Source organism: Pseudorasbora parva, chromosome 17, assembly GCF_024679245.1.
Source record: "Pseudorasbora parva isolate DD20220531a chromosome 17, ASM2467924v1, whole genome shotgun sequence".
NCBI lineage: Eukaryota > Metazoa > Chordata > Actinopteri > Cypriniformes > Gobionidae > Pseudorasbora > Pseudorasbora parva.
Window position 1 is genome coordinate 16692857 of NC_090188.1, and position 14536 is coordinate 16707392.

Below are 14536 nucleotides of genomic sequence, written 5' to 3' on the forward strand. Positions count from 1 at the left end.
AAAGTGTAGCACATGCAAGTAAGCAACTACTGCAACTTTAACTATTGAAAGGATACTATGACAAAGATATTGTTTTCCTTATTCAAGTGAAAACTGTAATAGATATTTATGAGCCATATCATTCTTATAGTCATGCAAAATGTCTCTAATATCTACATGGTGTTACTTTTGCATGAAAATAGTTTCATAAAAAATGTAAAACTTTCATAAATATTGTATTTTTTAAATAATTCAAGCACATTTCAAGTATAGTTTCTTTCTTCATAAATATGGCTGTTTTCAAGGTTTTTTTAGGACTTAAATTTCAAACTTCAAGCACTTTAAGCACCTTGCACAAATCCTTATATTATGTCCAGATAATGACATTTAAATTGGTTAAATAGAATATGAATTTGATGTCATGCATAAGCACACCTGTTGGGATGGATATACATGCCCACACCAATATGAAAACCAAAAAAGGCAATAACAATAACCAAATTAGTGGCAAACTGGCAATTAAAATGTTTGTATTTTAGTATTTTATTTAAGCATATGACATCTTATGATAAGGTATGAATGTCTTAATGTGAATGTCAGATTACGATTACAGATGACAGGTTCTTCATTTTTAAGTTTTAATGATGTGTAATTAGCAGATCTCTAAGAAAAGCTTACTTTAATGACAGATTTTCAGGACAAATTAATGCTGAAATTAGACTCATGCATCCTTTCATTGTCCATCTCTGCAACAGCGCCTTTATTATGGCAAAGAGGATTACAGCCAAAAGTGTCCCATATGGCATTCATTGATGTTTCTGGCTATGAATGACATGTTCAGTTGCTAATTTTAAGTGACATTTTGGAGTTTAATCTTATAAGCATGTGGGCCTAAAAGGCTAATATTAATAAGCTGCTCTACAAGCCAATATTTATAAAATATCTAATTAAATATATATTGTCATGTTTTTTGTGTTTTTATTCCTGATGCATTGGCAGTGAAACACAAAAACTGGCTCTGAATTCAGTCTCTGTTAACTGTCTCAAGTCATATTTGCTATCTGAGTGAGCTCATGTTTGTCTAAAACACACTGTTTGGCATCGGCTCACATGACCGAGTCTGTCCAAACAGATAATGCTCTTTATAAGTTGTCACATGTTTTTTTTTTTTTTTTGGTACCCTGTCCCGGTTCCCTTTAAAAGCATATAGGTGGGAGGAGCTTCCTGAGGAAACAGGTGTGTGCTGATAGGGATGATGTCATTGTTTCAGAATCACCTGGAAAAACCTGCATGATTGTCAGTGAGATATACACATTACAGCTGCTCACGACCGGATCACAGATGTCTGCCAGACAAGCACTGTAAGTACACAGACACAGTATAAAGCCTTATAAGAAACTGCTTTTGTCAGCCTGAGGGTTTGTTTTACAGTTCTATGCGAGTCGTACGCCAGAGAGCTGTAGTTGACAGGTGCGATTGCAGTGTTTTAAACATTTAGTGGCTTCTTTCAGGCTTTTTCACCTTTAAAGAGGACATTCTAGAGGGTTCTGTTTGTGTTGTATGTACAATACTTTCAGCACTAGGCTGTGTATGGAAGTCATCATGGATTAACAGTTCGACTTTTTCCTCGGAGTTGTGACCTTGTTTTACTTTTAGAAATGATCTGTCATTGCACAGATTTATTTAAATTGTGTTTTATGCCATGAAGTAGTCTTCTTTGTTCAGATCTGTTTTAAATACCATGAGCTGTTGTGCTTTTTCAGAATATGAAAAATGAGACCTGCAGCAGATATGAATCTACTGCAGGAAATTGCTGAAAATATCAGAAACGTGCTATAAAAACTGGTGAAGAAGTAAACAATAAATTCTAATAATGACTTATTTTCCATTCATAGCTGGTGTAAAATTTATGGAGCAGCAGATGTAGTTTTAGTCAGACAACGATTTATGCATAAGGAGACTTTTTGCCCTCTGATGTCATTACGGTGTGAGATAATGCTTGACAACAGCCCTTGTGTGGGGCAATCACATGACCAAGTGAGTAAAGCATGCCTCGCTGTCCGGGAGGTATCACTCAGTGAGGATGATGTCATTCAGGAAGTAGATCGAGTTAAACAGGAATAGTTACTCAGACCTCTGAATCACCCGGATAGTCACTCCATTTCTAATGAATGATGTGAATGCAAATTCTGCGTTACATGAAGTGTTTGAGTCATTGTTCTAGGGTTTAGATGTGAAAGGGAAAATGGGAACTTCCTGTAAGTTCTTTCCTCTTGCCATAAAAAAAGGGGGTTGTAAAATGCTTTTTGCTGAAGTCCATGCAAATCAACAATAAATATTACACCCAAACTGAATAAGGGATTAAAAGTCGTTTTATAATTAACGAATGACGTTTTATAATAGTTTTTACAAGTATTAAATACTGTATATTTTGAAGTTAAATTCTGAGATACCAGATTATAATTTGCCATTTAAATATCAACCAGGAAGGAATAGATAACGTTTCTAATGGACATTAAAAGGTCAATAGGTAATTTTTGCTTTCCAACATTTTAATATGGTACTTTTTCTTGTCCATGTTTTTAGGGCCAGTTAGATTTGTTGTGTGGTATGTTAAGTAACACAATTCTCATAAGAATTTAATTACTTGTGTCACTGGTTCAGTACAAGCATTATTGTCAAGGGTCAGTGGAGATGTTATAAAGATGCTGAAATGTTGTGTATTGTTTGCTTTAGGATTATTCCCTAACCTCAAAAGTTTCTTATGGGACAATAATGGGGTGGACAATCATCACTAATGAATGCAGTTGTGAAGTTAGGAAAACAATTTGTCATGCCTTTGTGGTGGGGAGGGAGCTAGTGGTGGAACTAGGAGTACAAGCATTATGAATGAAACCTTTTGTTTTTGAACTTGAGCTTTTGTCTTCTCAGTGAATAGCCCATTGTGGGGAAACTGTTTTTTCCCTCTTAAATCGACACTACAAAAATTTGTTGTAGTTTTTATTTTATTTTTATTATGTATTTTTATTTTGGGTGAGGTTATTCTCTCAGATTTTATATATATATATATAGTGAGGAAAATAAGTATTTGAACACCCTGCTATTTTGCAAGTTCTCCCACTTGTCCCATGGGACAAATCATGGCGGGGTCTGAAATTGTCATCGTAGGTGCATGTCCACTGCTAAACATGATTGTCAATCACCCTAGGACTGGGGCTCCATGCAAGATCTCACCTCGTGGGGTCTCAATGAAGAAAGGTAAGAAATCAGCTCAGAACTCCACGGGTGGAGCTGGACAATGACCTGAAAAGGGCTGAGACCACCGTTTCCAAGGTTACTATTAGTAATACACAAGATGTCATGGTTGTAATCATGTATTGCTAGGAAGGTTTCCCTGCTTAAACCAGCACATGTCCAGGCCCGTCTTAAGTTTGCCAATGACCATTTGGATAAGCCAGAGGAGTCATGGGAGAAAGTCATGTGGTCAGATCAGACCAAAATAAAACTTTTTGGTCATAATTACACTAAACGTGTTTGGAGGAAGAAGAATGATGAGTACCATCCCAAGAACACCATACTACTGTGAAGCATGGGGGTGGTAGCATCATGCTTTGGCGGTGTTTTTCTGCACATGGGACAGGGCGACTGCACTGTATTAAGGAGAGGATGACTAGGGCCATGTATTGTGAGATTTTGGGGAACAAACTTCCCTCAGTTAGAACACTGAAGATGGGTCGAGACTGGTTCTTCCAACATGACAATGACCCGAAATGACCCTAAACCCAATAGAGAAACTTTGGTGAGAGCTCAAACTCCGTGTTTCTCAGCGACAGGCCAGAAACCTGACTGATCTAGAGAAGATCTTTTGTGGAGGAGTGGGACAAAATCCTTCCTGCAGTGTGCGCAAACCTGGTAAAAAACTACAGGAAACCTTTGACCTCTGTAATTGCAAACAACTGCTACTGTACCAATTATTAACATTGATTTTCTCAGGTGTTCAAATACTTATTTGCAGCTGTATCATACAAATAAATTGTTAAAAAAATCATACATTGTGATCATCTCTCTCACAGTGGACAATGATGACAATGTCAGACCCCTCCTTTGCTCACCAGCCACTGTGGCTAGTGGTTTTCCAAAGTTACTAGCCAAACAGCATTTTCACTGTGGCCACAATTTTGCTGTTTGGAAATTACATTGTATATGTTTAAAGTTGGCTTTGGTATGCTTAAATTACTTGATTTTGAGTCATTTTACTTTATTTATAAGATTTAAAACATTTCAAACTTTCAAATGCAGCGTGGACACCCCCCCCCCCAATCAAGACTACATTGTATATCAGCTAGGATGTGCAGGTGGGCAAGGGGTGGGCAATATAATAAAGGCTAATATGAGAAATGTAATGAGGGGCTATGAGTTATTTTAGGATATATGATTATTTTATTTTTTTAATACATATTATTTTGTATTTCATTTTAAAAATCAATTTCTCTGCAGTGGTGTATAAGAGAAGCTTCCTTTCTGTAATAGAATGGAGTAGAACCTGTTTGGTTTGTTCAGCAGCACAAATATCTCAAAAATCTTTGACAAAATACCATTGTATGTTTGGAACTATCCTGTTATTCTGCCTCCACTGTGCCCTGGCAAGCTTGTGAAATGATTAGTGAGATTGTTTGAGACAAAACGTGTATTACATGAATGTCAGAAATGGCTTTCATCGTGGTTTATGCTCTTCTGAGGTTCATGCTTTTTGGTGTGGTCAAATCTTTTTCATACTTAAAAGTTCATTACAGTCACCACATCAGTCTGTTTTTTCAGAAAGAAAAGCCTTTAACATCTGCCAATGTAAAGTTCAGTGTGGACTGGCCCTCCCCTCCCTTCCCTTCCCTTCCTTCCTTTGTGTGGCCACTGAAAACCAACTATCAGTTTAGACTGGCTCTCTGTGAAAAAGCATTGCATAGTCTGATCAGCCGATGGAAAATCTAGGTGTATGTAACTTTTTTTGTTTTGACCATTTGGTCGTCATGACTGATATACATTTAAATATTGTTTATATTTTACAGAATAAATGTAGTCCCATAAACTCAACAATAATTGTAGTTCCTACAAAAAATGATCTTTCTGTCATTTCCTTAACCTCATGTTGTTTCAAACCTATATAACTAAAGGGGTGGTTCCATGTTTTTTTTTCTTTTTTCTAGGCTTGGTTGTGTTTATGGGGTGCAGTATAACATGTCTTGATACTTTTTTTTTTAAATGCAGTATTTTTCCTATATTTTACCTTTATTCCACACTGCTTTGAACGGCTTGTTTGCTTCCTGCTTCTATGAAGCCCATCCCTCTGAAAAACGCAACGGTGTTCGATTGGTTAGATGGCCAAATATAGTTTCATGTATTTTTATTGGCTGAAGTGCCAAGCACAGGTTGTCCGGAAACACCACGCCCCTTCCCATTACGGGCAGAAGTCACATCTGCAGTGACTTTTCAAAGGTTTATGATGTCACCAACCCAGGAAGAAGCTTGTTGTAGTCCAAACCGGACGTTTTTGTAGGCAATAAACTTTAAAACACAATATCTCCGTTTGCATTGAGCTTTCGGCGCTATATCTTTGCAGATACTGTTTATTCTCAAGCAGCAACATTACACACTAACTAAAGTTAAAAAAGTGAAATCGCATGCAACCACCCCTTCAAGATAATTTGACCATTGACCTCAAGTTTTATTTTTGGATGAACTATAGTTTGTTGTGAAATAAATGTGTAATAGAAGTAGTTTCTCAATCTGTGACACTTCAGTCTCCCATGCAGTCGTCGTATGTTTTTAATAATGAGTCTTGATGGGAGTTGCTGGCTGCTTTCCAGGTTAAACTGTTCTTACGGCTCTGTTAATTATCTCTGGGTGGAGGAAGTTACTTGCCCTACACCATGTTATTTTCATTCAATCAGCAGTCAGTCAGTTAGCAGTTTGGGGATTGTAAAATTGCTTTGTTTAAAGGGGAGGTAAAATACATTCTTTCAAAGGCTTGATTGTGTTTGTGGGGTGCACTGTAACGTGTTCAAACTGCCTTTTTAAAAAAAATCATTATTTTTCATACATTTTACCTCTATTGTACACTGCTCTTTTGTAAAAACGGTCTGATAGTTTCCTGGTTCTATGAAGCCAGTCCCTCAAAAATACACAATGGGCTCAGATTGGTTAGCTGGCCCAGCTGTGTTGTGATTCGCTAACCGCCTGGAGCTGCTGATGTCAGCAAGTCTGGAGGAAAAGGCTGTAGTTCCTTACCGGCTGTTTGCTAGAAATTGATTTCTTTAAAAGCAAATATCTCCCTTTGCTTTAAACTTTAAATATTGTAACTTTGCAGGTGTTGTTTATGCTCAAACAGCAACATTACACACTAGCAAAAGTTAGAAAAGTGAAAGTGTTTTTGTTCCTTTAAAGTCCCAGTGAACCGGAAGTAGCGAGTGAGTTTTCTTCAGTGCTGTGCTGTGACTCATTTCCAAGTGAAACGGAATATTGAACAGAGGACAGGGTTTTACCTCAGTGCTCCTCCTCTCCATCTCTCACTCATAGCAGTCAAACGGTAGAGGAGTGGTTACGCATTTTAAACCGCAAGCCGTCAAACTGACATCATCTGAAAAGGAACGCCAGACTGGAAGTAACTTTTCAGACTTTGATTAAAGATTACTACGGCAAACAATTTTTGTCTTTGTATTAACTTGCACTGATTAATTGTTCACCCTAAAACCTGTAATATGTGCTAACGAAGTAATATCGATTTGATTTATTTGATTTCATAAGGACTTTACGCTTAAAATAATAATTTAGCTTAATTTCAAATATGGAGATCTATATTGATGTTTGACTTCTAAATCACAAACAATGAAACTGTACGCTCTCATTAAATGCAGAGCATCCTCATATACGATTTTTTGTCTGACCCGGCTGCCAGCTCATTGATAATGATTTATACACACTAGCATAATTCATAAACCTTCGGTAGGCCTACATACATTATGGTAATTTGGACGCAGCTCATTATTTGTATTTTCTCTTGTAAGGAAGGGACTATAGGCTACATTTTAAAATGCCTATGTATGTTAAATGTTACTTTTTTCAACATCAAAAGTGTACACTCGCGTGAGGATGCCCCCAATGGACTAAAAGTTATTAAACTCCAGCTTTTATTTTTATAAGGCGTTTATGAATAAACGCATCCTTTTTCGTGGGTGGGCATTGCTCAGTAGTTCACCCGCCCCCATTTGGTCTGTGTCTTGGGGGGGCAGGGGCTGCAGGTAATTGCGCCGCCCCTCCCCCTGCCCGTCCGATCTCTGTGACTGTCTGCAGGGCTCAATGAATGCGCGCGGTAATTTATGTGCCGAGCCGAGGAGAATCCGGAGCTCGAGAGGATACCGGTAACTGAAGCTAACGGTCCCGTTGTCAAGTAACAAACCGGAGGTTTCCCTTCACATCTTTGTACGGACGTACATTTGAATGAAAAGGGTGAGTTTTAAAAACATTCTCTTTAACGAAAAGTTTAGAAAGATAGCCGAGACATTCCTCACAGGATTTGGTTCGGAAGAGTATTGTTCCTGATTCCCTATGGAGCAAAGCTGGAAACGTAGGCTTCAGAGAAAACTTTCAAAGAAAATGTATATTGTGTATATAGTTTCTTTCTGCGTGTGCTGAAACTTGTGAAGAAATTAAGTTTAATACAGATATTGGCTTGACCCAAGCGCACTTTATCTAACTTGCATAGAAGGTGAAAATAGCAGCAATAACGTTAACGTTAATCATTTTAACGCAGCGTCGATGTTTCAGAGAACCATGAGAGAAAGTTAAACATGAACGCGACTATTAACTGTTGAGCATTAATTTAACCAAGTGTTGAGCGTCTGAACGTGTGTTCTGTGATTTTCATGTGAGCGAAACATTGTGAAACCCTTCTAAGAAAACAAACGTTGTCTTGCTTAGAAACTTGTGCCTTTTATAGTTGTGTGGTTGTTATAGTTATGCACCTCCTGAACTGAATCGTTATATAAAGTTATTTATTTTTCTACTCGTTTTCTTTGTTATTTTGTATCCTGTGTGTGTGTGTGTGTGTGTGTGTATATATATATATATATATATATATATATATATATATATATATATATCTTATCTCAAACCATAAGATTATTTATGGGACATATATATTATATTATATATGTGTGTGTGTTTATGACAGCAGTGACACCGAATCTGAATTTGGTCCACTCAAAAATGACTATAAAAATGTAATTAATCTGATTTCTTTTTGGTGCTTATTTGTTTCTACATATCCACCTTTTTCCTATGCCCCATGATGCTTTGCTCATAGGAGTAGTTAGATACTGCCAATTAACTTTGTGTTCTAATTATGTTTAAAGGTTCAATTTATGAATGCTAATAAGCATTGTTAGTGTAAGTGTTTGAGAAGAAAGCAAAAGATTCTTTGTCCATTCCAGTAAATTATTTATGGAATATGTTCATTAAAACAGGATAGTATGCTGTATGTCGTCAGTGCCATTTTGTTTGAACCAAAAAATATCAGGAAGAACCGAACAGAACACTGGGGACTGAAAATAACTGAAAGTCACAGATATTCTTGTGATACTAATTACCAATTAAGATGTCAATGTTACATTATTTTACTGATGGATGAAAAAATAGAGGATTTTCAGAAAATCTTATTTAGTCAATTATTATTTGTCTTATTATTTGAAAAGTTTCAGTTCTTTTTGGGTGCAAGTTCCCCAAACCAGAAGTGCTACCCACAATTTAAAATGTAGACTCGTTCTGAAAAAGGTGGACACCTATACAGGCTACTAACTGCCCAAGAATCACTTAAATCACTTTGCAGGTCAGCTCTAGTAGTCACGTGTCTTATTTGCACTGATGTGAGATCTGGCTAAACCCTTGATCGGGTCAGCTTCAGATCAAACAGATCAAACTAACAGGCTTTGGCATGCAAAAGAAAGTTTTAGTTGGAAAAAATCCTGTTGATAGTACTGCCACAGTAACGCAACAAGCACTGAGTTTTTCTGAACTTTTCTGAATTTATTTACTATCAATTAGCTTCCTGTAGGTATTGGAGTGCAACGATACATTGTTATATCAAGATATCACAAGGTAGATTCTGTAATTATTTACTCACCCTCTTGTCGTCTCAGACCATAAGATTTTTGTTCAACTTTCTAATACAAATGAAGATTTTTTTTAAATGAAAACTGAGATATCGGTCTATTCATTTAAAGTCCATTACTCTAAAAACTAATACAATCCAAAAAAATGTCATAAAGGTATCATACAAATAATCAATAATCGGTTTGACAGACAAGGCTTAACATAGTCCCAGCCTAAAAGGCATGTTTGAGCACCACATCATTGATCTTAAAATGTCAGTGCCATTGTTTTGTCTCAAGATATACAGCAGTAATGTTTGCTTTTTCTAAAGGAAATTTAAAAAAATCATTATTGAAGGCCTAACCATGGCAGTCTGTGAAATCAGGCCGGCAGAGTGTTTAAATCCATGTCTTCTGAAATCATGCGCTTACTATTTAAAGCCTTTAAAGCTGAACTTAATTGCAGGCCGTCAGTCTATGCAGTTACATCGTTACAGCAGCAGGTGGCGGCAAGGGACTGTCTCTATGAGCAAGTCATCATTAAACCGTTCCTTCACGCGAATATGCTACCTAAAAATGCAGATTAATTTATGATTCGAATAAAACAAGGTGTTGAAATGAGTGCCACTTCTAAAGGCTTAATCGCTGAACAACGTGTCACCTGGGTAACGCTGAAGCTGATGTTTCACTTCATAGAGATCAGTGGCATATTAAATTCAGTGAACAATGGGGACTGCAGTCATGAAAAATCCCCATGACGTCGAAAGGATACTGCGAAAAAAATATAGTTTTGAACGCTTTATTCAGCTTTTGTCAACTGATGACAAGCTTACGGTGGCCCAGTAGTGCAGCCGTACTAAATTACACAACAACACAACGAAATTAATTTCTTTCTTCAGCTGAACACAAGGGAAGATATTTTGAAGAATGTCAGTAACCAAGTAGTAAACTGGAGCCATTGACTTCCATAGTATTTTTTTTTTCCTACTATGGAAGTCAATGGCTCCAGTTAACTGTTTGGTTACTGACATTCTTCAAAATATCTTCCCTTGTGTTCAGCTGAAGAAAGAAATTCATACAGGTTTAAAACAACTTGAGGGTGAGTAAAGGATGACAGAATTTTCATTTTAAAGTAAACTATCCCTTTAAGCTTCTTGCATCTGACAACCACAAGCAAATTAAACGCAAATAAAAAAAAACACATTTTAAGGATAAATAATGAGTAGGCCAGTTCTGTGATGATTATTATTTGAAATCAATCGAGAGAAGCAGATATTGTTATCGCGATTAAAATACGATTAATCGTGCAGCCCTATAATACCGGCACATTAAAAATGAAAGCGCTTTAATAGCAGTTTTTTTTTTATTGGCGTTGATGTGAGTGCAGAGCTCTGCTTCTACTTTGCTACAACCTCTCTGCTATATGCCGCTGAAATTCACACATTTCATCTTTAATAACAACGATTCACTGAAGCATATATTATTGTATTAGTATTATATGTTAATATAATACTAATACAATAATATATACATGCATCATTTGACAAAGGAAGCAACAAAGAAATGCATGCATGAGAAAATGGTCAAAAATGTTTTCAATGTTTTTACCAACCACTTTCTTGTTTTTAACCGACAATGTGTAACTGCATGTGAAAAATTAATACTACAAGCTCTACAATACTTAAGCAGTTTATTTAATCTCATGTCTCAATGAAATACTGACATTTTCTCTTATTCTTTCTTATACACACACAAACCATGAACTGATATACTCTTTTTGTGCTCTCTCTCTTTTTTTTTTTTTTACCTGGATGTGGCATTTGGCTGATTCGTGGTCTTTTATGGCTTCCAGTTTTAGGTTTTTAGTTCCAACAATGAAACTATTAGTTTTGGCATCTTCTGAAGCGTGTTGACGACATACCGAGCAGAACATTGTCAGTAGGGATGCACCGAAATAAAAATTCTTGGCCGAAACCAAAACACTAAAAAGAAATGATGCCAATTATTAGTACCATTGCATTTATGACTAATGCTATGACTGTTTAACTTAACTAAAAATCAAGGTATTGGAATTGCATTAATTCATATTAAAGTTTCAAATAATAAATCAATTACAAATTATGCAAATATTTATTTAGCATATTGCAACAATCCACAGTATAAAATAAAATTCAAACTAAAATGTTTAACTTGACCTCACTCATGTGTACATTAAATAATAATGTAAAGGCCTACTGGCCTGCAGAAAGGTACAGAAATTGAATAAAGTAATCAAATGTAAAATAAATGCATATTTAACTGTTTAAATTAAAGATTAATCCTTATTAAACTTACAAAAGATATTCAATCAAGAGCAGTGAGTGATGTAATTTTGTTTGACATTAAACAGAGCAGAAAGGCTACTGCCCCTTTAAAAGCTAGTGCAGGGATATGCTCGTCTTTCTCGACTGTATACAGTTCACTTGAGGCATATTCAGACTGTCTGCTAAATCATCTAGGTCATAATTACTCATCAAGATGGACATGTTGGCTTACTTCTTGTGTGAGTTTGTCCGTTTAGGCGCAAGACTTGAAAGAGAACTCAATATTTGCGTGCTGTGAGACGTGTGCGCGCTTTCGGATGATGCACAGTGATGGATCTTCTCTCAGCGCGTGCAAGTTCTTATTCGCTTCTTCTGGCACTACATCCGGGTAATGACGGCGAAAACGACTGGTCATATTCGGACATACGGTCGCACTCGCATGCATTAAACAAAGTTTCCAAAGGGGTGAAACAGTATGCTATTTTTATTTACCCGCCACGGTGGCCGGTAGGTGAAGCGAGTTTACCCGCCACAACTCAAAATCACCCGCATTTGGCTGGTGGTGGGTGCTAATTTCCATCCCTGATACCTAATGTAGCTGAAAAAAAGCAGTTTATTTAATTTAATTTTCATTCTTATAGTATTTGTCATTTTTGTTTGTAATTTGCATTTTTGCTTATTTTGCTTATTTTGTAGTATTTAAGTAGTATTTGCAGTGTGTAGTGTTATTTAAGGATCTATTGACAGAAATGCAATATACATAACTATGGTTTCAGTGGTGTCTAATTACCTTAACTTAATGTAACGTAGTGTTTTTATTACTTTAGAATGAGCCATTTCTATCTCCAGACACCACGGGTCCCCTGACACTGAAATTGCCATTTCTGTAGTAATTTTTCTACAGTAGCCCTTAGTGTTGCACGATATACCGGTACTAGAAAAGTATTGAGATACCCTGCTATTACATACGGTACGATATTGACTATTATGAGTACCGGTACTTTAAGGAGGACAGCGCTAATATGAGCTGTATTTCTTAATTTGCGTCGATGTGTGACAGCAGGTGCCAGCCAGGACGTGTGTGTGAGCTCTGCTTCAGTCGTTCACTAAACATTGGAAGTAGAAGAGTTAAAATATGCGCGCATGAGAAAAATAAAGCGCAGCACGGGATGTGCTCGCGCTGCCGGACTCTGTCCTGAAGTGCGCATACACGCCTTTCAGACAAAACATGCGATATAATAATATAATAGAATAATATAATAGAAATATTCAATTAATCCTATCATGAAATAAGATTTTGGTCATCCCAACCTGTTCAGAACTGTAAAGATTGGTGAATGTTAACATGATTGATAATAATGTGATTGTTGCAAACATATCTGTAAGGAAGTTCACACTGGCATGTAATTATTCTTATTTTTATTTCGTGTGGTATCGATTCAGTATCGGTATCAATGGATTTGAGTCTGGGTATTATATCCATGTCCTAATTTTTTTTTTTGTGACAATAATTGTTGTTTGTAACAGTTGAATTAATTCACTTGTTGTTACAGCCTGAAGCCAATCCTGATATGATGGCTGTAGTTATAGACTGATAAGGCCAAATTTGCCCTATAGTTGCTTTCTTTTCCTGCTCTGCTCTGTGGAGAGAGAGCTTGTAGTGCACTGGCCCAGATTCAGGTGGCCTCACTGCTTCACAGATGGTACAAGGGAAATTCAGTTGCTTGTGCCAGGCCAAAGTGTTGCTCACTGGCTCATTCTTACAGGAGAACAACTAAACTCTCCAACCATGGGTCACATCCTCTGATCCCTTGATATGTGGTCTATTCCATGCATGGCATGTATTTATTGACTATTTTAGTTTATTTTTATAATGCTCAAGTCATTTTTGGAATGAGGCATAAAAACATAAGGACACTGTTTGTGCCTGGCTGTATCTTGTGCTTGACCGCCCTATGTGCTTGCACCTCATCCTTCCAAAAACAGCACCAGTTCTAGGTCTCCATGGCAACCACAACCCACCCCATCTTATTTCTGTTTAGTGGAAAATAACTGTTTCAGCCTAAACCTGGGCTTCCTCAGCACCGGGCTCCTGCTGCGGGATGATGTCAGCCCGGGTCTGATGGAGACGGTGGAGAGTGTATCAGGGATGGGCCCGTTTCTGTTTCCTAACGCCCTACTAAACTTCTCGCATACGGTAAAATAACCCAAACTGCTAGTGTGAGCATTCACACCGTAAGCGGCCTTTAATAAGTAGGTTAAGGCTGATTACGTAAGCAGAGTAATGTCTTATAAAATATAATTATCTGGTCAGAGAATATCCCAAACATAGCTTTTGCAGCATGCAACACTGTGTACTATCTGTCTAAACAGCATTGTTCATTTGACATCTGAAAATAAAATGACAAAGAGCCTTTGCCGAAATGGCCTCTAAATCACTTTCACCAAAGTAAACCGTAGAGAAGCTTTAGCCAGATAGCTTGCCTGTTTATCATTCACTTTCAGTAATAGAAATGGGGTGCCAAGACTATCAGGCTCATCCAACCGCACTGTCGCCTGGCGACATGTTTCCCTCAAGCTTTTGTCCCTGTTGGATATTTTCTCACTGTTGGTTCAAGTGAAGGTTTGGCAAAGTGGTCGGTCGGTGTCAGACTGAGGTGTGAAGCTTCTCGCCAGTGAGACATTACAGACTTCATTAGAGCCACAAATGTGCCCTGCTGGATTGAAAATGTCAGATAGCTGCGTCAGAGGTGGCGGCTGGGAGGGATGGAATTCTCTCACCTCTGATGGCTAAATGGGCATCGCTGTTCCCGGCAGAGTTTATTATTGCAGGAATAATCTTGTGACACCTTATGTTAGATTGAATCGGGGGATCCATCACCTTTGGCTTCTGGCTCATGCTTTTCCTTAAATGGAAATTGCCATGCTTGTGCAGCATGCTGATTTATTCCATGTTGCAGATGCAGTTGACCTTAGTTCTCCTAGATCTCTTTTGTTCCTTAAGGCCTGCAGTGGCTATTTGATACTCAGCATTGATTGTCTGTGTAAGGTGGATGCTGGTTGGTTACTTAGGCATGGGCATTTTTGTCAATTTTTTATTTCGATCATCGATAG

General features: G+C 37.4%; 1 protein-coding gene across 8 annotated transcripts in view; it reads left to right on the forward strand.

Annotated features, from left to right (window-relative positions):
• The window catches only part of usp54a (ubiquitin specific peptidase 54a), a 60478-nt gene that overhangs the window by 10480 nt on the left and 35462 nt on the right, over nt 1-14536 (forward strand). Inside the window, exon 1 of one of the 8 annotated variants that reach the window (XM_067420664.1) lies at nt 1201-1340. The exons of 6 other annotated variants lie outside the window; for them this stretch is intronic. The gene's annotated coding sequence lies outside the window, so the exon portion shown is untranslated. Of the gene's footprint in view, nt 1-1200; nt 1341-7317; nt 7480-14536 lie in introns of those variants that run through there. One more of the 8 variants, XM_067420663.1, reaches the window with a different exon arrangement.